At 32.6% G+C, this 27,499-nt stretch overlaps 2 long non-coding RNA genes across 2 annotated transcripts; both read right to left on the bottom strand.

Moving 5' to 3' along the window:
• Positions 1–6,749: 6,749 nt before the first annotated feature.
• Positions 6,750–21,953, bottom strand: LOC144429530 (uncharacterized). The gene is made up of 3 exons (XR_013478829.1): positions 21,831–21,953; positions 14,617–14,731; positions 6,750–7,493 (listed from the first exon to the last, which is right to left on the bottom strand). It is a non-coding gene; the product is annotated as an uncharacterized LOC144429530 (long non-coding RNA).
• Positions 21,954–22,746: 793 nt separating this feature from the next.
• On the bottom strand, positions 22,747–25,956 carry LOC144429922 (uncharacterized). The gene is made up of 4 exons (XR_013479174.1): positions 25,807–25,956; positions 25,125–25,186; positions 24,232–24,350; positions 22,747–22,784 (listed from the first exon to the last, which is right to left on the bottom strand). It is a non-coding gene; the product is annotated as an uncharacterized LOC144429922 (long non-coding RNA).
• Between the last annotated feature and the right edge of the window lie 1,543 nt (positions 25,957–27,499).

Here is a 27,499-nt window from a genome sequence, read left to right as displayed (position 1 = left end):
AAAATATTTACATGTAATTTGTAGATTTTCCTTGTATCCGTCTTTTCTTAATTTTTCCAGTCCCTTCATAGTTCTGTGCCTGAGAAGCTAGAATATTATTAAAAATATCTAAGCCTAATAAAAACCCTATTTTTCCTAATGGCGGGAATGGGTCTAAATCTATCTATAACAAATAAAATGTTTAAAGTAAAAAAGCCATGGCGATCCTTGTTAATACTTTTCTTCTTTTGTCGGTGTCACAATATCTTGTTTCCTGTTGAAAATATCTTTAAAATAGAAGAGAAAATAATGATTATGACAAATAAGATAGGCAAATATGGATACAGCATATTACTAAAAAAGCTTTAATAATAAAATATTCAATAATAATAATAATAATAATAATGATAATAATAACATATTTACCGGTATTTTGGATTTGTCTCAGGTTCCGTCTTTTTTCAATTTCTTCAGTGCCTTCAAAATTCTGTGCCTGTGAAGCTAAGATAGTATTAACAATATCTAAGCCTAATAAAATTGGTAAAAATATTTACATGTAATTTGTAGATTTTCCTTGTATCCGTCTTTTCTTAATTTTTCCAGTCCCTTCATAGTTCTGTGCCTGAGAAGCTAGAATAACATTAAAAATATCTAAGCCTAATAAAAACCCTATTTTTCCTAATGGCGGGAATGGGTCTAAATCTATCTATAACAAATAAAATGTTAATAGTGAAAAAGCCATGGCGATCTCTCTTAATTAATACTTTTCTTCTTTTGTCGGTGTCACACTATCTTGTTTCCTGTTGAAAATATCTCTAAAATAGAAGAGAAAATAATGCTTATGACAAATAAAATAGGCAAATATGGATACAGCATATTATCAAAAAAAGCTTTATTAATAAATATTCAATAATAATAATAACATATTTACCGGTATTTTAGATTTGTCTCAGGTTCCGTCTTTTTTCAATTTTTTCAGTGCCTTCAAAATTCTGTGCCTGAGAAGCTAAGATAACATTAACAATATCTAAGCCTAATGAAATTAGTAAAAATATTTACATGTACTTTGCAGATTTTCCTTGTATCCGTCTTTTCTTAATTTTTCCAGTCCCTTCATAGTTCTGTGCCTGAGAAGCTAGAATAACATTAAAAATATCTAAGCCTAAAAAATACCTGTTTTTCCTAATGGCGGGAATGGGTCTAAATTTATCTATAACAAATAAAATGTTTAAAGTAAAAAAGCCATGGCGATCCCTGTTAATACTTTTCTTCTTTTGTCGGTGTCACAATATCTTGTTTCCTGTTGAAAATATCTCTAAAATAGAAGAGAAAATAATGATTATGACAAATAAGATAGGCAAATATGGATACAGCATATTACTGAAAAAGCTTTAATAATAAATATTCAATAATAATGATAACATATTTACCGGTATTTTGGATTTGTCTCAGGTTCCGTCTTTTTTCAATTTCTTCAGTGCCTTCAAAATTCTGTGCCCGAGAAGCTAAGATAATATTAACAATATCTAAGCCTAATAAAATTGATAAAAAATATTTACATGTAATTTGTAGATTTTCCTTGTATCCGTCTTTTCTTAATTTTTCCAGTCTCTTTATAGTTCTGTGCCTGAGAAGCTAGAATACCATTAAAAATATCTAAGCCTAATAAAAACCCTATTTTTCCTAATGGCGGGAATGGGTCTAAATCTATCTATAACAAATAAAATGTTAATAGTGTAAAAGCCATCACGATCCCTGTTAATACTTTTCTTCTTTTGTCGGTGTCACAATATCTTGTTTCCTGTTGAAAATATCTCTAAAATAGAATAGAAAATAATGATTATGACAAATAAGATAGGCAAATATGGATACAGCATATTACTAAAAAAGCTTTAATAATAAATATTCAATAATAATGATAACATATTTACCGGTATTTTGGATTTGTCTCAGGTTCCGTCTTTTTTCAATTTCTTCAGTGCCTTCAAAATTCTGTGCCTGAGAAGCTAAGATAATATTAACAATATCTAAGCCTAATAAAATTGATAAAAAATATTTACATGTAATTTGTAGATTTTCCTTGTATCCGTCTTTTCTTAATTTTTCCAGTCTCTTTATAGTTCTGTGCCTGAGAAGCTAGAATAACATTAAAAATATCTAAGCCTAATAAAAACTCTATTATTCCTAATGGCGGGAATGGGTCTAAATCTATCTATACCAAATAAAATATTGAAAACAAAACAAAAAACATGGCAAGCCTTGTTAATACTTTTCTTCTTCTGTCGGTGTCACAATATCTTGTTTCCTGTTGAAAATATCTCTAAAATAGAAGAGAAAATAATGATTATGACAAATAAGATAGGCATATATGGATACAGCATATTATCAAAAAAAGCTTTATTAATAAATATTCAATAATAATAATAACATATTTACCGGTATTTTAGATTTGTCTCTGGTTCCGTCTTTTTTCAATTTCTTCAGTGCCTTCAAAATTCTGTGCCTGAGAAGCTAAGATAATATTAACAATATCTAAGCCTAATAAAATTGATAAAAAATATTTACATGTAATTTGTAGATTTTCCTTGTATCCGTCTTTTCTTAATTTTTCCAGTCTCTTTATAGTTCTGTGCCTGAGAAGCTAGAATAACATTAAAAATATCTAAGCCTAATAAAAACCCTATTTTTCCTAATGGCGGGAATGGGTCTAAATCTATCTATAACAAATAAAATGTTAATAGTGTAAAAGCCATCACGATCCCTGTTAATACTTTTCTTCTTTTGTCGGTGTCACAATATCTTGTTTCCTGTTGAAAATATCTCTAAAATAGAATAGAAAATAATGATTATGACAAATAAGATAGGCAAATATGGATACAGCATATTACTAAAAAAGCTTTAATAATAAATATTCAATAATAATGATAACATATTTACCGGTATTTTGGATTTGTCTCAGGTTCCGTCTTTTTTCAATTTCTTCAGTGCCTTCAAAATTCTGTGCCTGAGAAGCTAAGATAATATTAACAATATCTAAGCCTAATAAAATTGATAAAAAATATTCACATGTAATTTGTAGATTTTCCTTGTATCCGTCTTTTCTTAATTTTTCCAGTCTCTTTATAGTTCTGTGCCTGAGAAGCTAGAATAACATTAAAAATATCTAAGCCTAATAAAAACTCTATTATTCCTAATGGCGGGAATGGGTCTAAATCTATCTATACCAAATAAAATATTGAAAACAAAACAAAAAACATGGCAAGCCTTGTTAATACTTTTCTTCTTCTGTCGGTGTCACAATATCTTGTTTCCTGTTGAAAATATCTCTAAAATAGAAGAGAAAATAATGATTATGACAAATAAGATAGGCATATATGGATACAGCATATTATCAAAAAAAGCTTTATTAATAAATATTCAATAATAATAATAACATATTTACCGGTATTTTAGATTTGTCTCTGGTTCCGTCTTTTTTCAATTTCTTCAGTGCCTTCAAAATTCTGTGCCTGAGAAGCTAAGATAATATTAACAATATCTAAGCCTAATAAAATTGGTAAAAATATATACATGTAATTTGTAGATTTTTCTTGTATCCGTCTTTTCCTAATTTTTCCAGTCCCTTCATAGTTCTGTGCCTGAGAAGCTAGAATAACATTAAAAATATCTAAGCCTAATAGAAACCCTATTTTTCCTAATGGCGGGAATGGGTCTAAATCTATCTATAACAAATAAAATGTTAATAGTGAAAAAGCCATGGCGACCCCTGTTAATACTTTTCTTCTTTTGTCGGTGTCACAATATCTTGTTTCCTGTTGAAAATATCTCTAAAATAGAAGAGAAAATAATGAATATGACAAATGAGATAGGCAAATATGGATACAGCATATTATCAAAAAAAGCTTTATTAATAAATATTCAATATTAATAATAACATATTTACCGGTATTTTAGATTTGTATCTGGTACCGTCTTTTTTCAATTTTTTCAGTGCCTTCAAAATTCTGTGCCTGAGAAGCTAAGATAATATTAACAATATCTAAGCCTAATAAAATTAGTAAAAATATTTACATGTAATTTGTAGATTTTCCTTGTATCCGTCATTTCTTAATTTTTCCAGTCCCTTCATAGTTCTGTGCCTGAGAAGCTAGAATAACATTAAAAATATCTAAGCCTAATAAATGGCGGGAATGGGTCTAAATCTATCTATAACAAATAAAATATTGAAAACAAAACAAAAAACATGGCAAGCCTTGTTAATACTTTTCTTCTTCTGTCGGTGTCACAATATCTTGTTTCCTGTTGAAAATACCTCTAAAATAGAAGAGTAAATAATGATTATGACAAATAAGATAGGCAAATATGGATACAGCATATTATCAAAAAGCTTTATTAATAAATATTCAATATTAATAATAACATATTTACCGGTATTTTAGATTTGTCCCTGGTACCGTCTTTTTTCAATTTCTTCAGTGCCTTCAAAATTCTGTGCCTGGGAAGCTAAGATAATATTAACAATATCTAAGCCTAATAAAATTGGTGAAAATATTTACATGTAATTTGTAGATTTTCCTTGTATCCGTCTTTTCTTAATTTTTCCAGTCCCTTCATAGTTCTGTGCCTGAGAAGCTAGAATAACATTAAAAATATCTAAGCCTAATAGAAACCCTATTTTTCCTAATGGCGGGAATGGGTCTAAATCTATCTATACCAAATAAAATGTTAATAGTGAAAAAGCCATGGCGATCCCTGTTAATACTTTTCTTCATTTGTCGGTGTCACAATATCTTGTTTCCTGTTGAAAATATCTCTAAAATAGAAGAGAAAATAATGATTTTGACAAATAAGATAGGCAAATATGGATACAGCATATTATCAAAAGAGCTATATTATTAATTATTCAATAATAATAATAATAACATATTTACCGGTATTTTAGATTTGTCTCTGGTTCCGTCTTTTTTCAATTTCTTCAGTGCCTTCAAAATTCTGTGCCTGAGAAGCTAAGATAATATTAACAATATCTAAGCCTAATAAAATTAGTAAAAATATTTACATGTAATTTGTAGATTTTCCTTGTATCCGTCTTTTCTTAATTTTTCTAGTCCCTTCATAGTTCTGTGCCTGAGAAGCTAGAATAACTTTAAAAATATCTAAGCCTAATAAAAACTCTATTATTCCTAATGGCGGGAATGGGTCTAAATCTATCTATACCAAATAAAATATTGAAAACAAAACAAAAAACATGGCAAGCCTTGTTAATACATTTCTTCTTCTGTCGGTGTCACAATATCTTGTTTCCTGTTGAAAATATCTCTAAAATAGAAGAGAAAATAATGATTATGACAAATAAGATAGGCAAATATGGATACAGCATATTATCAAAAAAGCTTTATTAATAATTATTCAATAATAATAATAACATATTTACCGGTATTTTAGATTTGTCTCTGGTTCCGTCTTTTTTCAATTTCTTCAGTGCCTTCAAAATTCTGTGCCTGAGAAGCTAAGATAATATTAACAATATCTAAGCCTAATAAAATTAGTAAAGATATTTACATGTAATTTGTAGAGTTTCCTTGTATCCGTCTTTTCCTAATTTTTCCAGGTCACTTCATAGTTCTGTGCCTGAGAAGCTAGAATAGCATTAAAAATATCTAAGCCTAATAAAAACCCTATTTTTCCTAATGGCGGGAATGGGTCTAAATCTATCTATAACAAATAAAATGTTTATAGTAAAAAAGCCATAGCGATCCCTGTTAATACTTTTCTTCTTTTGTCGGTGTACCAATATCTTGTTTCCTGTTGAAAATATCTCTAAAATAGAAGAGAAAATAATGATTATGACAAATAAGATAGGCAAATATGGATACAGCATATTATCAAAAAAAGCTTTATTAAGAAATATTCAATAATAATAATAACATATTTACCGGTATTTTAGATTTGTCTCTGGTACCGTCTTTTTTCAATTTTTTCAGTGCCTTCAAAATTCTGTGCCTGAGAAGCTAAGATAATATTAACAATATCTAAGCCTAATAAAATTAGTAAAAATATTTACATGTAATTTGTAGATTTTCCTTGTATCCGTCATTTCTTAATTTTTCTAGTCCCTTCATAGTTCTGTGCCTGAGAAGCTAGAATAACATTAAAAATATCTAAGCCTAATAGAAACCCTATTTTTCCTAATGGCGGGAATGGGTCTAAATCTATCTATAACAAATAAAATGTTAATAGTGAAAAAGCCATGGCGATCCCTGTTAATACTTTTCTTCTTTGTCGGTGTCACAATATCTTGTTTCCTGTTGAAAATATCTTTAAAATAGAAGAGAAAATAATGATTTTGACAAATAAGATAGGCAAATATGGATACAGCATATTACCAATAGAGCTATATTAATAATTATTCAATAATAATAGTAACATATTTACCGGTATTTTAGATTTGTCTCTGGTACCGTCTTTTTTCAATTTCTTCAGTGCCTTCAAAATTCTGTGCCTGAGAAGCTAAGATAATATTAACAATATCTAAGCCTAATAAAATTAGTAAAAATATTTACATGTAATTTGTAGATTTTCCTTGTATCCGTCTTTTCTTAATTTTTCCAGGTCACTTCATAGTTCTGTGCCTGAGAAGCTAGAATAACATTAAAAATATCTAAGCTTAATAAAAACCCTATTTTATCCTAATGGCGGGAATGGGTCTAAATCTATCTATAACGAAACAAATATTTGAAAAAAGCCATGGCAATCCCTGTCAATACTTTTCCTTCGTCTTCACGATATCTTGTTTTCCTGTTAAAAAATATCTAAAAATACTATAGAAAATAATGATTATAACAAATAAGATAGCCAAACATGGAAGTAGCATATTTTCAAATAAAGCTTATTAAAAAATGTACAATATCGGTGAAAAACAATAATATAAATAATAAATCAGTAATATACAATAACAGTAATAAAAATATACGTATAACGTAAAACGAAAGAAATATTTTAATTTTTTCATACCAGGACGTCAAATAAACGATTGCATTACAGGATGTTAAAATACAAATAACAATAGTATTTAGTTTTCTGAGCTATAATTCAATTTATTAATGAATATATAATCAAGAATTTGTTTGCAATTATTCAAATTACACAAATAGTTCTTCACGGGTCGAGCCATGTTCAACTTCCGCTTGTAATTCTTTTACAATGTGTATGGCATTTTTGTATAGTTTTAAACAACAGTCTTATTTGTTATAAATACATTCGTGTGTACTGCCCAGTGCATTTGTTTGCGACCACATATTGGTAATCAGTGCAAATGCATACGATCTCAAAGTACGTATGACAATGGGATTCAGTTTCAAACCAACAGTCAATTTTTCTATATCAAAGTCTTGTGTGTGGTGGCTAGCACATCTTAGTTATCTTCAATAAAACTCTTCTTCCTATTTGAATAATTGAGTTTCATTTTCTTTTGAAAAACAGAAAGAGTCGTCAAGTTTCATAATTGAGTAATCCTGAAAAAATATATATACATTTAGTTATTATGCCTTTTTATAGTAGAGGAAGTAAATTATGAGGAACTTATTACGTTTGATGAGGCTCTACAAGGCGCCTATAACGTGTTGGGCGATGACGCTGCGCGTCATCAACTCCCTCAGACTTATAACCTTCTAGTTTCACAATATTAACAACTCCACAACTTTGAATATGATTGTAGTCCATTACTGGCAATGAAATTTCCAATCTACATGAACAATGTACGAGAGACGAATAACATGTGATGAAATACGACAAATAGTGTGGTGGTAAAAATGATTATTGTAGAGGTCGAAACGCATATTGTAGATGTATAGGGTTGCTAAAATTTACGTCCAACCTAAGTATGTCGACAACATACATAATTTCAAACAATAGCAACATTAATAATTTATGTAATATGAATGAACCTATTTAACCAAAATATAAAACAAGCAAACAATCCGTTTATTACGGCAATTAAATTAACACTACTTAAACGACAAACTTCTAATGCGAGCATTAACTCTTAAATAGCCGACTTGCAATGATCCGAAATACCGAAATAATAATAAACAAACAAGAATATGAGAAGACAAGACGATACAAAATTTTGTTTACGTCAACATGCTTATTTTCGTCCCACGAACAGGAGATTAAATTGCCTTAAAGGGAGTAGTCTATGAACGGTCATTCACCAAAAGTACAATAGCCGATAACTTTCAAAATAACCTCGGATCAAACATATATACGGAATAAAACAATTAAACTTTGTCTGTAGCTGAGGAAATGAATCTTACTATTAGTATCTGTAACCAATTACATGCCATTGTGGCATAATAAGGGATGCTATTCGATATCATACGAGTTTTTAATGTTTGCGGTAAAAGAGTACATTGTTTTACAACATATCATTTGATACAATAACGCATGGGATGGATGTCTATTTTAAACATAACATTAACGTCCATTACATTATACTAGGGATTTCAACAAGAGAGATGTACCGATACCACTTGTCGCCGATACCGATCCGACAACAACGATAAAACGCCGATATCAATATTTTAAAGCAGAAATTGCCGACATTTACATGCTGTGTAATTTAATATTTCAAGTGTGCAGTCCAAACTAGTTGAAGTAACAGTTTACAAGCATTATTCATGCCACACAATTTTTCAGATTGAAAGAGACATATTTCAGATAATAAGAAATTAATATTTGAATCCTGATGCGTTTTTTGGTTTAAATACATTGCACACCTACGCTAATAATATCGGTGTTCGGTTAGAAAACTCATCGGGTTTGGCTACTGTGGGGGGTATAATAAATAAATGTTTACTCACTCTATCTAACTGATACATCGAGTTGCGTGCGCAGAATTTTATGCCATTATAACGTCGTATTTTGTATTTTACAAATCTAAAAATTCCCATTTGATATATTTCCTCATAATTTCCATGTAATGTTAAAAATGTCAATATAAAAAATGGGCTGCAAAAATAGCCAAATTAGTTGGGCTGATAAATGGCTAAAATCAGGTCATAATCCTATTCCCGTTTCTATTCGCGCGGTTGGGAAACAGCATTGCTCATACTTAACGAGGCCAATACCGTGAAAAGCAAAAAATAATTTTCATATCAGTATTTCGAGCTACTTTTTAAAAACATTCTGGAATTGATCAAAAAGTTACTTATCGTGGAAATATCAGTCTACATTTAGCTGATATCAATACGAATACCGATACCAAATATTATCACCGATGCCCGATACCTTTTACCGAAAGCCTTTTAATATAGTTTTGACCAGCACTGACTGTATAACGACATTGATGTTTGTTTTCAGCAGAAGGTAGAACACTCATTTAACCACTCCAACCCGAAATTGAAATTAATGAAAAGCCAATATACCTCAATTAATAATGAAATAAAACAAGTAAACAATACACGATAGTAATATGAACATTCGTTAAAAAATTAATATTCAAGCCAGACGATATTATTGCAAAATGAACCTAGCAATTTTTAGCTGCCCTCAGTTAATATTTGGACGTGTTTCAACTTAAAATTATTCTAATTTGAATCGAGCATTAAAATTGGAACCAAGTTGAAGTAATAAAAACGAGACTATCAGAAGACGACCCGTAAGTTACAATTACATTATATTTTCATGGCATCGTGATTCCAGGACAAGTTCATAGATGACCTCTTATTAGGAGGAAAAGGAGAACAAACGATAAGCAAGAGACTCAAGTAGAAAATGCGTGTAAACATTCACAATAAATGGTCTTTTTAAAACCAAGAGAAAAAAAAACTGTAAAATCAAAAACGATCTTGACAACAACAAAAAATGAATAAGTCTGAAACGCAAGGAGCTACAGAAAAAAATGTGGAATGGACAGACATTTTTCTTCTTTACATGTATTCCATATTTTCCTCTGCATGAAAGCAAGTAGAATGCGCATTTTTATTTTTTCAAATGCTCAAAGTAGTATAATTTTGTCACAATTACAACCAACAAGGCTCATTTACGCAACGAGCGTATTTTTATTTATTTTTTGGCGCTTCAAATTTCATTAATGTGATACGAAATGAATAAAAGCAAAGCATTTCCGTAGGCGAAATTTAAAACTATCCAACGCCAAAACTTTGTCTTTCCAAACACAGTTTAGCGCCCGAGCACATTCTGTCTCATAATCATTATTTTATCTCGGCTTTAAATTATGAATTAGTTTCCTTTTGTGTATATTTTTCAGTGCACGCACAAGTTTAACCAGTGCTAGGCATTTGTAGCAGAGGCATTATCCAGCATATTGGGTGAATATAAGCGCCTTCAGTTAACAGTTAGTTGGACGTGTTTTAACCTAAAATTAATCTAACACTATCCAACATTGAAATTAGAAACAAGGTAAAGTAATGAAAACGCGGCTATTTGAAGAACTGTATGGTAATATGACATTATAGTGGCATGCCCTTGGTATACCCAAACAAGTTTTTAAATGTCCACTTATTAGCAGAGGATCAGCTAAAATAGAAGAACAAACGATTAAGCGAGGGTTCAATTAATATGACTCGGCATGTGTGCAGTCTACATTGGAAATCGAAATTACTCGCGAAAACATGCGCCCTTTGTTAATTGAATATTCACTTTGCTTCAAAAGCAAGGTTTGGGCTTGCCAGAACGGTGACGTAATTTTTTCTTCCGTGAGAGACTTTGTTGTCGAGTCGATTTCGACTTGTATTTATCAGAGCGGTACCAAAACAAAACTTTCAAAAAAAAAAAATAAATAAAAAATTTCTCTCATTTTCAACGGGACACGGCTGAGCGGAAGGCACACGCGTATCGGGAAGCGTCTGGCACAAAGCGCCCTAATCAAGTTTTCCGATGAGATTTGGCTCAAATGGAGGGCGGGTAGATTGAGTTAAGGTAATGACAGATTTAAATTCAATCCAATGGAAGCATCAACTTCAAAAAAAAAACACCCGAATGCAGATTTCAAATTTTCAAATCATTCCTAACCCGAACCATATAAATCAAGCTGAACAACTATTAATTTGTTATTTTAAAGCGAGCGGGGGTGTTTTCCGAATTTCATTTTTCCAAAGAAACATTTTCAACTGTGGTAATTTACTTTAATAATTTAATATACAGTGCAAACGAAATTGAGAATGAAGCACAATAGCGGGGGGAAATTTGAATATTTCATTAAATCAAGCACTAATATAAAAAACTTGATTCAACAAAAAGTTGTGGTGGCTCAATGTGATTAATTTCAAAAAAATATTTAATTAATTTGATCTAATTTCGGCTGGGGGGTAAAAATTTGAATGTACCAATAATTTTTCGAACTATGTCATTATGTGAACTATATGAACTATTTCAAGTTTTGGGTTTATGAATGACAGAAAATGTAATTTGATAAATTAGATATGAATTGGATATATTGGAATTGGATATATTAACAAAGCAGAAAAATTTATTGCATACCGGCTAAAACTGCACACCTGCCCGTGAACGTAGTGGCGTAGCCCGGGGGTGGTTTTGCGGGACGACCCCGCAAAACTGATAAATTTCGGAAGAATATTTAATTATTTCGATCTAATTTCGCTTGAGGGTTAAAATTTCAATGTACCAATAATTTTTTAATGTCAAGTTTTGGGTTTATGAATGACAGAAAATATAATTCGATATGAATTGGATATATATTTCAACAAATCTATTTGTACCTGTCTGTTTCTGCACTCGCGAAATGGCAACATAAAAAAGAATAATACTACGTAACGCTGTGTGATTTTTTAAACTCTAGTTAATCTTCTAGTTAAATTCTAGTTAACCTTTCCGAGCCTGTCGAATCCCTGCGCTATCCTGAAAGCTCTCGTCAAACCCCATTGTATCGAACAGTTGATATTAGGAGCCCAATCCAAACTTCATAAAAGCCCAATTTCGTGCAAGGGTATAAAACATGAAAAGTTTCATCTTGAAAATCCTAGGTTTTCGATATCAACCCAAGATGTTTCAAAGTCATAGGCAGAAAGCATCTAAGGGGCACTATCATATAAGCACAAACACCAAAGCGCGCGACATCCCTGGAGATGACGGGTTCACTAAAACTTACAACTGCGCAACGCTATACAAACAGCAACGCTAATTTAAACAGATTGCGAAATAAAAAAATGCGATCGGTTCTCAGCATGGAATAATTGTTCCGCGGCGTGCTTGATTTCACAATAAGTTTTACTAGAACATTTATCAATGTGTTCTAGGCTCAGACCTTTCCTATCAAGATCTATCAAGATCAAGATCCTATCAAGATCGGAGCCTAGAACACATTGATAAATGTTCTAGTAAAACTTATTGTGAAATCAAGCACGCCGCGGGACAATTATTCCATGTCGCAATCTGTTTCTGAATATCAATAATTGTTTTTTCATTGTTTGGTCACAATTAATTTCAAACAAATTTATTTATCGCCATATTTAAACTGCATGATTGCTCTTTTCTTGTCATTGTTGTAAACTGCTTGTCTGAGGAAGTCTGATTTTGGTCAGACGAAACGTTACAGAAATATATTTGTGTTAGTGTGCACAGCAGGCTCTTGAATTGCATAATATGGTATTTTATTCTTGCTACAGCATCCTTGCATTACATGCATACGGATCCACTAGCGCAAAGGCATAGAGAAAGGATTGGGAGTTAGTCTGGCGCAACCTCTACTGATCGTTATATTAGCCTTTTCGCGTGACTTCTGTATCCGAATGGATCCTGCCAAACTCCGGACTCGACAACTACCACAAGAAAAGAAAAGAATTTAGAAGCAATACTAAAAAGAATTCAACGCCTTTAAAAAAATCACATTAAAAGGACCCTGGCTAACAAGATCTGAGCCTAGAACACATTGATAAATGTTAAACACATTGGTAAATTCCACTAGCGCAAAGGCATAGAGAAAGGATTGGGAGTTAGTCTCGCGCAACCTCTACTGATCGCTAATTTATTAGTTGTTGAACGTGTAAGTTCTAATATCTGAGATGAACTGTAGCTAAATTTGCATAATTTGTAAACGATGTGATAGAAAAGTGCCATAATATAAAACTGTGTTAATTTGAAGGACCCTCGTCGAACCCCTGGAACAGCTCCAACGAACACCAAAAATTCGATTGAACCCAGGTAAAAAAAAAACTACTGTTCTAGACTAGAGATGTACCGATGTATCGGTATCGGGTATCGGTATCGGCAATATCGGCCATTTTTTTGGTATCGGCCATGTATCGGTATCGGTTGAATTAAGGCCGATATTTCCGATATATTTATATTTTTGATATGGTCCAGAATGTTTTAAAAGATAAGTTGGAATACTACTTTTTAATTTATTTTTTGTCTGGAGAGATCGTGCGCTATGAGACATACATGTCCCCACCCCCGCGAAAGAATAGGATTCACGTGTTTTTAGCTATTTATCAGCCAAACTAGTTCAACTAATTTGGCTATTTTCGCTGTCAATTTTTTATATTGACATTTTTAATATTACATAGTAATTATGAAGAAATATATCAACACAGCACATAACAAAAAGCAACTAGGCGCCCAGTTTTAAATCATACAGTGGAATTGGGGTCCTTATTAACGGCACAAGGACTTTTGGCACGGCTATAAATGCTGACTGTTTGTCGTCAAGTACGAGTGTCATTTAGTCCGTCGACATCGATAAACTAAATTTCGAAATTCAAAATTTATGATAGCAATTGTAAAATATTTTATATTATAAAATAGTAAAGTAAAAAAACATCCTCGACCGTTATAGGTAGGCCTTCTTTTTGTCGGTGCTGTTTGATATTCTTTCAATTTGGCTTTGACTTATTGCGTCGACGATTACGATTAGCCACGAAAAAAAATATTTGTAAAATGATTTTAATTTGAACGTAGGACGGCGGCGCTAGAATGTGTGGGGATATTCGATATTCTTTAAAACTCGAATAACGATATTCGAAGGTCGCGATATTCATATCAAGTTCAAATTGGACATCCCGGCTTATGAGTTTCAATTGAACACCGAGATTACTAGCCTTACTGTACAATGTATCTTAATCAGTTGAAGCAAACACCAAACATCAATTTCATATTATGTGATATATCTTTTTTTTTCGATCTGAAATAATGTGTACCATGAACAACGCTCAAAGACCATTGTTTTAATCCGTCTGCCCTACACAGCACACCTAATTAAGTAATAATTACATAGTATCGGTATCGGAATATCGGCCTTTTTGTAGTATCGGCGTATCGGTATCGGTATCGGCGTTTTTAGCTGGTATCGGATCGGTATCGGTATCGGCGACAAAAGTGGTATCGGTACATCTCTATTCTAGACCAGCGTTTCCCAAACTTTTTCGGCCACGAAACTTTTACACTTTTTATCTCGCCTCGCGAAACAAAAATGAAAGAGTAAAATTGATAAAGGAAAACGGTCTAATGTAGTGGTTCCCAATGGATAGTATTTTGGACATTTTGTGCGATAATTGAAATATTTGCAGCTCTTCCTGACTAGCGGGATTGAACATGATATATATATCAGTTTATACGTGACAAAATATGAAGTGAAAGATTATAAGATTACATATATACTTGCTCTTTACTCTTTAGACTATATAGGCGTCAATCTCACTCCGTGATGCACCAGACTATTAACAATGTCGATTCTGTTTGATGCAATGACTCTTTCAAGCAGTGTTTTAGAAAACTGAAAATAAATATATAGTTTCATTATCAAGTTTGGGATTTATAAATCACAAAAAGTGCTGTTTGGCAGAGGTAAAGCAAAGGTAAACTTATATTAAAAATACATAAAAAAAAAATCAATCCAATGGTATGTTCATGTGTAAACCGAGTCCATCTAACTTTAGGTGAAACTAAATTTCGTTGACCTAAGACATTATCAAGTTATTTAAATCACAAAAAATGCTATTTAACAGAAATACAGAAAAGAGATTTGGTTAAAGACATAGTCATTTAAACTATGTCCTTATCGATCTTTGGAGCTGTAATTAACATGGACACAGAGTAGCTAAGCTTATACTAGAAGTTAAAAAAAATAAAAATATTAATTTTTCGTTTAAATAAAATTATTTGCTGATTTGCTGCGTTACAGTATCGTCACTGGAAACGATATTTTATTTTGGGGCTTGCATGGCGTAGTTAACCAATGCCAAATCGTATAGAATTCACATTGATACACTCGGTTGGAATTACTTATTAGCCAGAAAAAAACGATAGTTGTCCGAATCATGATATTATACAGTATTTAGACTAGAGGATTTTCCAAAATAAATTCCATTTGACAGACAAACCAAAGCTGAGCTTATACTCAATATAATAAAAATAATACTTTGTCAGCAGGTTTCCCGAAAAAATTGCAGATATTATTTATTGATAGATATACAAGTAATTTACACGAGACGCGAGATATTCCAAACTTGAACGGCTTAAAATGTTTGTGTACCACAGGCATTGTGCGTTATATTTACCTAATATTGAGGTCCTCTAAATTAGCCACAGGGATTGTAGATATTCTACATTCATTATAAGAACATAACATATTAATACTCGAAATAAACTATGAAGAAATAGGGAATATATTTCTAGATTTGAAAACTTATGGACACGAGGGGCATGGGTTCTAGGAACACTACCAATGAAGGTCTATACTGGTTATAAGGTATTTGCGGCTATAGTATATCATAGGAAATTTAATTTTAGGACACGAATTTTGGGAGAGGGAATTAACAACTACATTAATACCCTCTGGTGAAAACGGGTTTCAAGATAATAAAAAAATGGTATATGGTATGCAGAATGATAAGGACATGTTAGCTTTGGTACCTCATGATAAACGATTTTAGAGTCGTAATATTTGCAATAATGAAGCGTCATACATATTACATACACGCATGAATATAAGATATGAATACTCGCACTTAATAACAGCGCATTAGGAATATTGCCAGCTTCGAACACTTATCAACCTACTTCGAACATTCATAAATATGAATCGTATGGTTACTTGGACTACCAAGGATTGCCGACTTCGAACACTTATCAATATGAACCGTATGGTTACTTGAACTACCAAGGAATGCCAGCTTCGAACACTTATCAATATGAATCCTATGGTTACTTGGACTACCATCGATTGCCAGCTTCGAACACTTATCAATATGAATTGTATGGTTATTGGTTACTAGGACTACCAAGGGAAGTATAAGTCGGGTGTACAATTGGCCTAATTTATATATTATCCTTATTGAAAATTTCAGTTTGGGACACAAATTACATGGTTAACCAGTATCGAAGGTAGTAAGATTCACGGTTATATTAATGTACTTGATTAGACTCACTCCAATATTACCAGTACTGAAAATTTATTGCGATTCTGGATTGGAACATGAATGGCATAGTTATTAACTGTTTACTACCAGGTGGTATAAACCAGGGATTCCCAAAGTGGGCGGTTATAATTATATTATAACCTGATAATTTAGTGAAGAGTTAATCGTTTAACGAGCCTACAATTTAAATATAATACGACGAATGAGAACACGCTGCAATGGGCAGGGGTTCAGTTCAATAACGCAGAAAATATTTAATTTAAATGGAGCTCCTTGAAATGCAATGAAATGAGGAAATAAAATCCATATGTTATATTTGAGAAATGCATCGATACGTGATTTTTATAAAGATGTATCTTTTTAATGAAAATCTCTCATAATTTGACAAACCATGTAAAAAAGACAGAAGGCAGAAGCCTGGATTCTTTCATTTACGACCTCGTTTGTGGTAGAGAAGGGGTTTGTAACAATGAAACAAGTGCTATCAAAAAAAAACATCGCCATTCAATTAGTAAACGGGGTGAGTTGAGATTGTGGCTGACGAAAATGTCACCAAAAATTTAAAAAAAAATACTCTCTGGAAGACCAATAAGCTTATATATCTCATTGAAAAAAACACTATAAACTATGATTTACCTTGTTTATTTGTTCTGTATTATATTCGTTTCTGACCTCAAATGTTTTTGTAAACTGGGTGGGTATATATTACTGCGAATAAAAAGTTTAGGAACCACTGATATAGACCATGATAATTTACAGATACATTTCTGCGCTTAGTCGGATTCTTTTTTATAGTATGATACTATTTTGTGGGAAAAAACAAGTGAATTCTACACAGAATATTAAGAATCATGTTATCAATAAAGTAATACCCATATAAATAAAACATGAGAAATATAGACAAATCCGTGTATTTATTCTATTGGATCATTTATATAGATGTATACAAATAATAACCTAACATATTAGTACCTGCAATCAACGATATAGCAATAGGAAATATATTTCTAGATTCAGACAGTTATGAACATGAACGAACTATTACCAATAGGATTTACGGCTATATTGATACGTTACAGCAGTGGTTTCCAAAGTGGGCGTTTTTTTTTTTTGCGGAATCTCTTTTGCGGCGTGTAGAAAAAGTAATAATACAAGCGTGAAAATGATACTAAACAAGAAAAGGCTAAAAACGCAAGTACGACGTAGGCTACATTGACTTTGGATCGTTCAAGTAGTAAAGCACCGTGATTTTTGTTGCAACTGGGGATGCGATGATACTAAATGCAGTTTGGGCTTATTAGATAACATGTTTCACTGGCCAAAATCTTGCTCGGCCAAAATCTTACAAAATCGATGTAAAAAGAAATTTGGATTTTCTTCAATAAGGATCATCCTTCATTGGTAAAAAAAAGCGTTGCGCACTCTGATCCCTTTTGCGATTTCGTATTCATGCGAAGCAAGATTTGCGACCATGGTCGTAATACGAACAAAATATCGATCTCGAATAAATGTTGAGAGAGAAATGCGTGCGGCTCTCACAAATCTTACCAAGGTTTAGTAACAGTTGTAAAAAGACGCAAGTATTCCCATCCCATTAAATGCAATTTCACTGACTTTGGTTTAGTTTTCTTGGATCGTTTAAATAAAACTCATTGCAAAAAAAGTCCTTTATTAGAAGGTACGGTTTAATACGGTTTCCACGAAAAGTCGCAACTTGAGCATATTTTTTGGAGGGTGTCACAATACGAAGAAGTTTGAAAACCACTGCGTTACAGTATCGCCACTTGAAACGATATTTTAGTTCGGGGCTTGCATGGCGTAGTTAACCAGTGCCAAATGGTATAGAATTCACATTGATACACTCGGTTGGAATTACTTATATCACATCGTTATTGGAAAGCTAATGTAATTCTAGCTTGGACCACGAATGACACGGTTAACTGGTTACTACCATGGTCATAGACCATGGTACTTTCAAATTACATATATAAGATTAGCCAGATTGGCCCAGAAAATTAAATCAATAAATTCTATGCAAGAAAATAATGACTATGCTATCAATAAAAGAAGGCAATATACATATAAATATGACACAGGATATATAGACATCCTTGTATCCGCAAAACTCAGTGTGTACTCAATTTAATTCATTATACATAGAAATGAGTTTCAATGTTTTAGAATTAATGATTTCCTCTCTATATTATTATTGATACAATGCTGTTCTAGCAGTTAGGTAGACATTTTCAAGGGAGGATTCAAGGAGAAATCGATAAAGAAGTACTGGTACTTATATCTTGAGTATAATTTTTTTTCATAAGTATAGTATAGCTATGAAAATATTTTTACGAATTGTGGTGATTACAATGTAACTCTTGTTATGAAAATGCTCGCAACAACTCAAAAATAACTAGCTAGCAATAAGCTACATATAACAAATATTATGATTCATTCAAAAATACCTTGAAAATACGGGGATGGACGGGGATGGAATGTAAATATCCAAAAAATGCACGATTAAGTCCAACAAACAAAAAATAGATTTAATTAGCTACATGCCCCCTCAAAAATTGTCTACGCTCCTTTTGCAAAGCGCGCCCCACCCTTTGAAAACCATTGCCCCAGTGAATAATTGCTGATACTAGTAAATGTCATGCCCACGATACTGGGAAAAGAACACTGGTCCGGTTCTAAAGACTTTGCCATATAAAATTATTAGCGCGCATTGGTGCCTAAACTAACAGTATTACTGCAAACACAAGGGGAAAAGTTCCTTCTCAACAATGACGAAAATTTGACAAAATTTGGAACAAATTAATGCAAGTTTTATTCCGAATATTGGACGGTAATATAACAAAACACGGTTTTTTATTGCTAAAATTCATTCTTGTCTTATTCGCTTATTAGCCACAAAAAAACGATAGTTGTCCGAATCATGATATTATAAAGTATTTGGGGGGTTTACCAAAAAAAATTTCATTTGACAGACAAACCGAAGCTGAGCTTATACTCAATATAATAAAAATAATACTTTGTCAGCAGGTTTCCCGAAAAAACGGACTTAGTTAACTTTTTATTCATAACTATTATATATGTGTCCATCAGCCCTTTCACGAAGTATATTGTTAATGCTGAATATGTTTTGCTCTTTATAACTAACAAGAGAGCTATGCTCAAATATATGGACACTAAATCCATAACGAAAATTTTTACCATCATTTCCCTGAAAATCATATGGTTTTCGTGTCCCACGCGTCCCATGGGAAATACAAAGGTGTGTTATCACATCCCATCTCATGGCACGTTTCCCATGGACAAGCCTGGACATAAGGTAACTTTGCGATAATGCGTATCCATATTAAGTTTTTGGCCACTCGGAAGCGTTGACACAAAATCTTAATATGGTGAGCTGGAGTGAATATTTAATTATTAGATGCAAACAGCTAATTTTCAAAGAGACGCTAAAATTGAAACAATATTCCGCCTAAAACTCAGCTATTAAACATGTACAACGATACTTCAAACACTTTTACGAAAATTTCTTCCCTGGTCTATTAAGGCATAGGTTCTCAAAGTGCTCCGTGGGAGAAACTTAGGCGCTCCGATTACTTAATAAAATACTGACTTGTCCAATTTTGTGACTGTCCAAAGAAGTAATAACACTAATAAAATTTGACATCAGTAGTGTCGAAATATGACAACGAGCGCAAATTCAAATGTGACCTTATATATAAGTAAGATTGCAGAGGATAAAAAGTTGTCTCTCGAGTAAAATATTCAATTCATAGCCGGTGCGAGCATTCAAAATATCTTGTCATAGTAATTTATTTGTGTTCTTCGTTACTCGAATTTTAGTCGGGAAAACTTTTACGATTATTTAATAAATGAAAAATCACTATTTGAAAATTGCACGAAATACGTCCCAAACTGCCAACTATAAGTAGACCGGAATCGTATTTTGAAGTTAATCAAATTTGATTTGTTTTTTCGGCACTCAAAATTATTTTAAAGATATCGACAAAATACGAACGATTGTAATTTAAAATATTGCAAAAAAAATTGTTCGATATATTTTGCATTAATTATCTTATATATCGTCACATACAGAGAAAAAGTCGTATTGGGCTCCATCGGTAGTTTCAAAATAGACAAAAGGTACATCGCGCGAACAATTTACTGTGTTTCCATTTCAGTTCCTATATGGTATACATTTCCCTTCTACAGCCGGAACGCCCATATGTACTTTTAGAAAAATTGTAAAATTAATGTACTTATAGAGTCAACATCGCTCTTAGCTGTTTATCGACGTAATGCCCTGATATGAGAGAAGCGATAAAACCTTCCAGCCGTGACGCAAAGTGCGAATCCTATAAATATCCTGGATTTCAAAATCACCTGTCAGACGTCTGAAAAATGTGACTCCCTTCAGACAGGAAATACTCCTTTATAACGACTTATTATTGTTTTAGCATGTATTTTCAGTCATACTAACTATCCCTGACCATCCCTGGCGCTGTGTTGTTTTGATAAATATGATTTCGAATGCTCCATAGTTGGCAGAGGTATGGAGATTTTTTGTATGTAAAAAAAACGTAAAATTAATGGTAATTTTAACGCGTAAATGCGCGTATGAGATTGGTTACGCCGTTCTACGCGCATTTCCGTCGAAAAAATTTAATTTTTTTGCATTGGGGGTGGTCTGTGCAGTAATAATAAGAGCTGTGACGTCATCAGTATCGGTAATTTGACCTTGAACTTGACAATACTGTAAATACAATTGTGAATTTCAGAGTGATAACCATTTATGCTATAATAGTCGTTTTGGTATTGTTATGTTAGGAAAAACTTGACGAAAACGTTGAAGAAAAAATTAATTAATTAAGAATTAATTATTAACCCTCTACTGTACACAGAAGCTCTCAAAGTCCAATTTTTTTTTTAGAAATTTTTGAAATTTTTTTGCAAAAATTTTTTTTGAGGGGTGTGTTTTAAAGATATATTGCTGAATAGAACTCTAGCAGACGCTTTTAAAAACCCATGAATAAAGCTTTAGGGATTAATGGTTGACATAAAAAAATAAGTTTAAAAATACCCATAAAATGGGCAGGGCTTGCGGCTTAAAAAGGGTTAAAGAAATCCTAACATAACACAAATTTACAATGTCTGAAAAGCGTTTTCAATCTGCTGTGAGACTGCTAGAACAAAACTTATGGTGATATCTTCCGTTTTAGATTTTAGTTTTAATATTTTATAATGCCGGTTTCAATTAAGAAATTGGGTTGCAAATTCACCTGGTATTAAGCCTATTAAAATGTTTAGCATTTAAATTAAGTAAAGTAATTTTAACTTATTTAGGAATAGTAATAGATACCAATTTTAAAATTGATTGTGGGGATCCGTGAATAGTGGTGATGAATGTAAATTAGAAAGATTCAAAAGATTTTAATAACATACTTGCTCTTTAGACTCGAGACAGCCACCTCTCTCAGTGATGCATAATCGGACGAATAACCCCGCATGTCTTTAGATATAATGATGAAGTGTCTTTCCCTTTTTCAAGAAGTGTTTCAGAAAGCTGAAATTTATATGAGATAATGAAATGTAGGTAAATTTTGTATGATGTGGATTTGAATTATATATAGATGTTCGAACTACGTCATTATTAAGTTTGAGGTTCATAAGTTACAGAAAATGTAATTTGACAGGAGCACAGAGAAACTATGCTTATACTTTACAGTTTAGATACATAAAAATGAAAATATTAATTGTCAGTTCATTGACAAATTATTCACAGAATTCCCCCTAAATTACAAATATTACTTTGGAATGATTTGTCAGCGTATAATATTGCAACACATCATATAAAATATATTTATATTCATGAAGAGCACGTTGAATATACGGCTACATATTCAAGAAAGGAAAATATCGAAAATAAGGCGGGAAAGATCAAATCTAACAAATTTTTCCTTTACGCCCCTCAATAAATTGTCCACGCCCTTGTGATAAGCTATGCTTATTCTGAAGATACAAAGACGACAGCTTGTAGCATTCTGATATCCATTTACATTCATTCTATATTATTTGCAGATTTTCAATATTATAAATATTACTTATTTTGAATGATCTGTCAGTGTGCTATGTTGTATCTCATTATCTAAATCTTAAATAGTTAATAGTTTATTAGTGTGTTATATTTTACCTTTAAGTTCTCTATAGTCTCTCCCTCCCAGCAACTTCCTGAAAATATAGATCCAGATTTTCAATATTATAAATATTACTTATTTTGAATGATCTGTCAGTGTGCTATGTTGTATCTCATTATCTAAATCTTAAATAGTTAATAGTTTATTAGTGTGTTATATTTTACCTTTAAGTTCTCTATAGTCTCTCCCTCCCAGCAACTTCCTGAAAATATAGATCAATAAATAACTTCAGCCACAGACATTGTAGACATATATTTATATATATATATATATAAATAAGAACAGAACAGATTATTACTACGGAATAAACGATAAGGAAATAAGAATTATATATTCCAGATTCGAAAACTTATGAACATGGGACGGTATGATTACTGAGACTACTAGCAACGGGGATATAGGCTGACTATAGTAGATTTACAATTTTGTGGGATCTCATGTATATAGTGATCTTTAAACTGGTTATCGAGCAGCGACACCCAAGTTTCTAATATCTAATTAAAAAAGTAAGAATTCCAGAGTTTTGAAACTACTATATCTCATATTGACGGCGTGTGCCGTATAAACGATCCAACTAACACCATTCAGTAGAGATTATAAACGAGAGTTTATATGAATTAAGCTCTTCACACGTGATTAGGCATAACACGACGTGACCCGCACCAACAATAGGGAAAATATGACATATATTCCCATGTCTCTAAATTTAAACAGTCCTGAACATATGAATACTTAGCACTTTTACCAAGGGGATATGGACCAAAAAAAGTTTACACTTGGTTGAATATAATTTACACAGTATTGTTTTTGAAAATTTTAGTTGGGACACGAGTTCTTTAAGGTGTAAGATTAACGGCTATCTTAATACACTTAGTATGACTCACTCTTATAATATCATTATTGGAAATTTGGGCCGATTTCAGTTTGAAGTATAGTTGGGAACATCAATGACATGGTTATCAACTGTTTACTACCACGATGAGCTACAGTTAAATTTAAGACATTAGTCTGATTACCATTATCATTTGTGGCAAAAACGCTCATCAGATTAATAAAAAAGGCCAGGACTACGATTTCAGGGAAATTAGGCATATTAGTGTGTATATAGGCATCCCATGATAAACAACAAGGTAAACAATAAGTTTTAATATTTGCATGGTTATTAAGTTGGGGTTGTGTTTTAACCGAATTGCACTTAACGAGGCATAGTTCAAATCCTTTCAGTATCATTGCAGATATACACTGCTGGATTAACTTATAGTATCACTTTAAAAAAATTCACTGTTTGTAGTAATCACAACGTGACGCCCTATTGCGATGAAACGCCTTTTATTTATGCTGACCCAATGAACTTTACCTAAACTGACATTACAAGATAGTAATTGGTCTTTCGGTTTGGACGATTAAACGAAACAACAGCAGATGGGACAACACAGCAGTTAGCCCCTGAACGTGCAGCGCAATACTGACTACGCCATTATTCACCGGATATTGCTACAGTTAATTTGTAGTACAGAATAGTTAATTTCGCGTTTATACTCAAAATATTAAAAGTAATAATTTGTCTGCGATTTCCCGAAAAAAAATACAACATATTATTTATTTATAGACATGTAAATTGAAAGATTTCAAATGATATGATTACATACTTGCTCTTCAGACTTGATAGGCCTCCATCTCACTCAGTGATGAAAATCTGACACTTGACGAATTTCTTTTGGTGCAATGATAAATTGTTCTGTCGACTTTCAAGCAGTGTTTTAAAACGCTGAAAATCAATATATAGATCGTGATTTTGTGTAAGTCAATTCTAAATTTGAATTAAACTAAATTTCGTGGAGCCAACTATGCCATTTTCAGGTAGTTAATTCACACAAATGTTATTTGACAGAGACACTACAAAGCTATGCTTATGCTAAAGATACAAAAAACCAACTATGTAATTCAATTGAGGTCATTTTCAACTGTCGCTGATTTCACCAAATTTACATCCTTTAGTTAAAATGATATGTTAGTGTATCATATTGTACCTCATTTTGTATTGTTAAAGTGAGACTCTTTTCTGAATATTTAACGGGTAAATTTCGATATTTAATTTCATAAAATTTAAAATTTAGAAAGTTTAGACGAATAGACGAATAAAATTTATTCAGCGATTGACATTAAATTTCAAATATAAACTCTATAACATATCAGGTGTAGTCTTCAAACTGCACAAATTGCAAATATTACAATAACAATAAAATACTCAATGAATTTATTTAACTATGCGACATTTTGGTGCGCATACATCAGGAGCACCCAATGTTGGCTTGCATCGAACTATTTAGCATTTTAAACGTGAACGTGGGTCTGACTTTTTTATATAAATCTTACAATTTCGAGAGAAAACACATGATCAGATAAGTGGCATAACAATGCTGACTCTGATCGCAAGACCAGAGACGCGGTGCGCTCGCATCGAATTTTTTAGCCTTTTAAACAAAAACAGTGGTATACAGGAATCAATAGGCGTCAAATAAAATGTTCAAATAATATTTACTTGTGATATTCCTCGTTCGTTAGTTCGTGTCTTTGAATCTTCAACCTTCAATATTTCTTCATCTGAAAAAAGTTAAGATATTGATAAATAAATTGTCGCAGAACTGTAGCTAGCATAATCAATGGACAGTGGGACTGAATTTATCGGATCTTTTGCACAAAGCTCCCGCCACGTTTTAAAATGACATATTAGTAATTATCCATTTGGGGTTAGGAATGATTTAAAAATTTGAATTTCCAGTGCAATCTGCATTCCTAACTTAAACTGGATAATTACTAATTCTCTTATTTTGAACGTTGGTAGGGTCTTTGTACAAAGATCCAATCCATACACAATAATATATTAAAGTAAAAAGGCTATGGCGAATCTCTATTAAACCATGGATTTTGCGCTACATTTGCGAAAGTTTTGAAAGTAAGTGTATTACGTTTAAGTTTCTTCATGATAAGCTTATGTATTGTCATATAGGTTTTAAGTTTGGCCTATTTGTGAGAAAACGATAGAACCCGCTGTTAGTGAGTTGGGTGCAAAAGAGAATCATCCATCAATCTAGACTTCTGTATTAGTTAATAAGTCCAAGTCGTATAGGCCCGAAAACCTCTAATTTACCACTTATACAATAGTAAAATGAAAGCAATATAATAGCAATGAAAACAATGGGTATAAAGAACATTTAACTCACCTGAATATTGTTTCGAACTCGCTGTCCTAACCCAACAGGCAGCCTATCCATACATCCTACACAAAATCAAATCTTATCCTATCACGAACATTTGTGACTGACTGAAAGCGATGTCGCTTGTGGCTTCCCGCGCAAAAATATCTGACGAAAAAAGCTATCTGATTGTTGGTAATCAAATGTTTTTACCTGATTACTTTAATTACTCCAGGTTGTCGTCACCGGTCGATCACGCTTCTGACGCGTGATCTCAGAGTTGCAGAATGCAAATGGCGGTTGGATTTGCTTTATTCATAGTATAATACCTAGTTCACAGTAATATTCTCAGGATCTTTTGTAACAAGCCCCGCCCCAAAACAACACCCCGCCAACGCTCGAATTAAATAAAAATAGTACTTATTCAGTTAAGGTGAGGGATGCAGATTCAGCCGGAAATTCAAATTTTCGAATCGTTCTAACCCAAAACCCTAACTGCATAATTACTCATTTTTTATTTTAAAACTTGACAGGGGTTAAACACACAAGCTCAGATCACACATTTTTGCATCAGTGACGGGAGCTTAGTACAAAGAATCCAGCAATTCCATTATATTTGTCTGTTTACATTTGTCGAGTAAACGCGCACGTGAATGCCATCAAAAATGTAACCGTCCTACAACTCAATGAAAGAATAACGGCGTGTACAGGTTCAGCGTTATATCAATGCATTCTCTGCATTGGCGTACAAATCTTAGCTCATTAACTGGCGCATAGCCAAGAATACTTTTAAGTTTTCTTACTATAACGTGCGGGCGATGTCGTTAAAAGAGAGGTCATATTGTGACGTTGTTTCGATGCCTACTATATAGAAATTTCTTCGCCCAAACCAAACGGCGGAGACATAACATCAGCAACGAGGTTAATCACGGTTCTATGTGAAGTAAATAATTGACTGCTAAAGACAAGAGCATACCGACGACAACAACTGATGATATATAGATCAACTATTCGAGACCATTCAAATATTTGGTGTTATGGAGCTCGTGAAGAGGTGGACTGTTATTGACGTAGCCCCACAATAAGAACGTAACAAAAACAAATTGTTACTCAGCGATCAATATTGATGGGTGAATTGAAATTACTCTATTTAATACCTCAGATGTATTTGCTGCTGCCTAAATTTTATTAATGCCATTTTGAGTAGACGAATAGATCGCGGAGACCTTAGGTCCATTTGAAGCACTTTGAGTCTGTCTCTAGATTAGACCTCTTGGTAAAGAACGATCATGATACAGGTATGTAAGGCCGTAAAGAACATTCCTGAGATTTCAACACCCAGGGGAAGGGTATACACGTATTTTAATGTATTTAGTATCTATGTCAGCCAGTGCACTGCAGCTGACTACGTTTGCGTTGAGTGGCGCATCGTGCTAAGCCCTAGGAATGCGCTTGATTTCTAACCTAAGACTACCCCGCTTAGATTCGCAGGTTCAAATCCCGTAGGGGATAATTTAGTACCAGAGGATTACGGGCGGCTTCCTCCCGCCACCCCTACCCCAAGCCACAGAACACTTGCACTTTTTAGGTCGCTTCGCGGAACACCAAAAATGAAATTGATAAAGAAAAATGATGCAATGCAGCGAGTTGCTAAATGCGCCGCGAATACCTAAAATATGATTGGATATTTTTGTTTTGTTTTTTAATTTAAATGCTGGGT

Source organism: Styela clava, chromosome 11, assembly GCF_964204865.1.
Source record: "Styela clava chromosome 11, kaStyClav1.hap1.2, whole genome shotgun sequence".
In the NCBI taxonomy this organism is placed as follows: domain Eukaryota; kingdom Metazoa; phylum Chordata; class Ascidiacea; order Stolidobranchia; family Styelidae; genus Styela; species Styela clava.
Note: the sequence above shows the minus strand (reverse complement) of the source record. Positions and strands in the feature narration are given on the sequence as shown.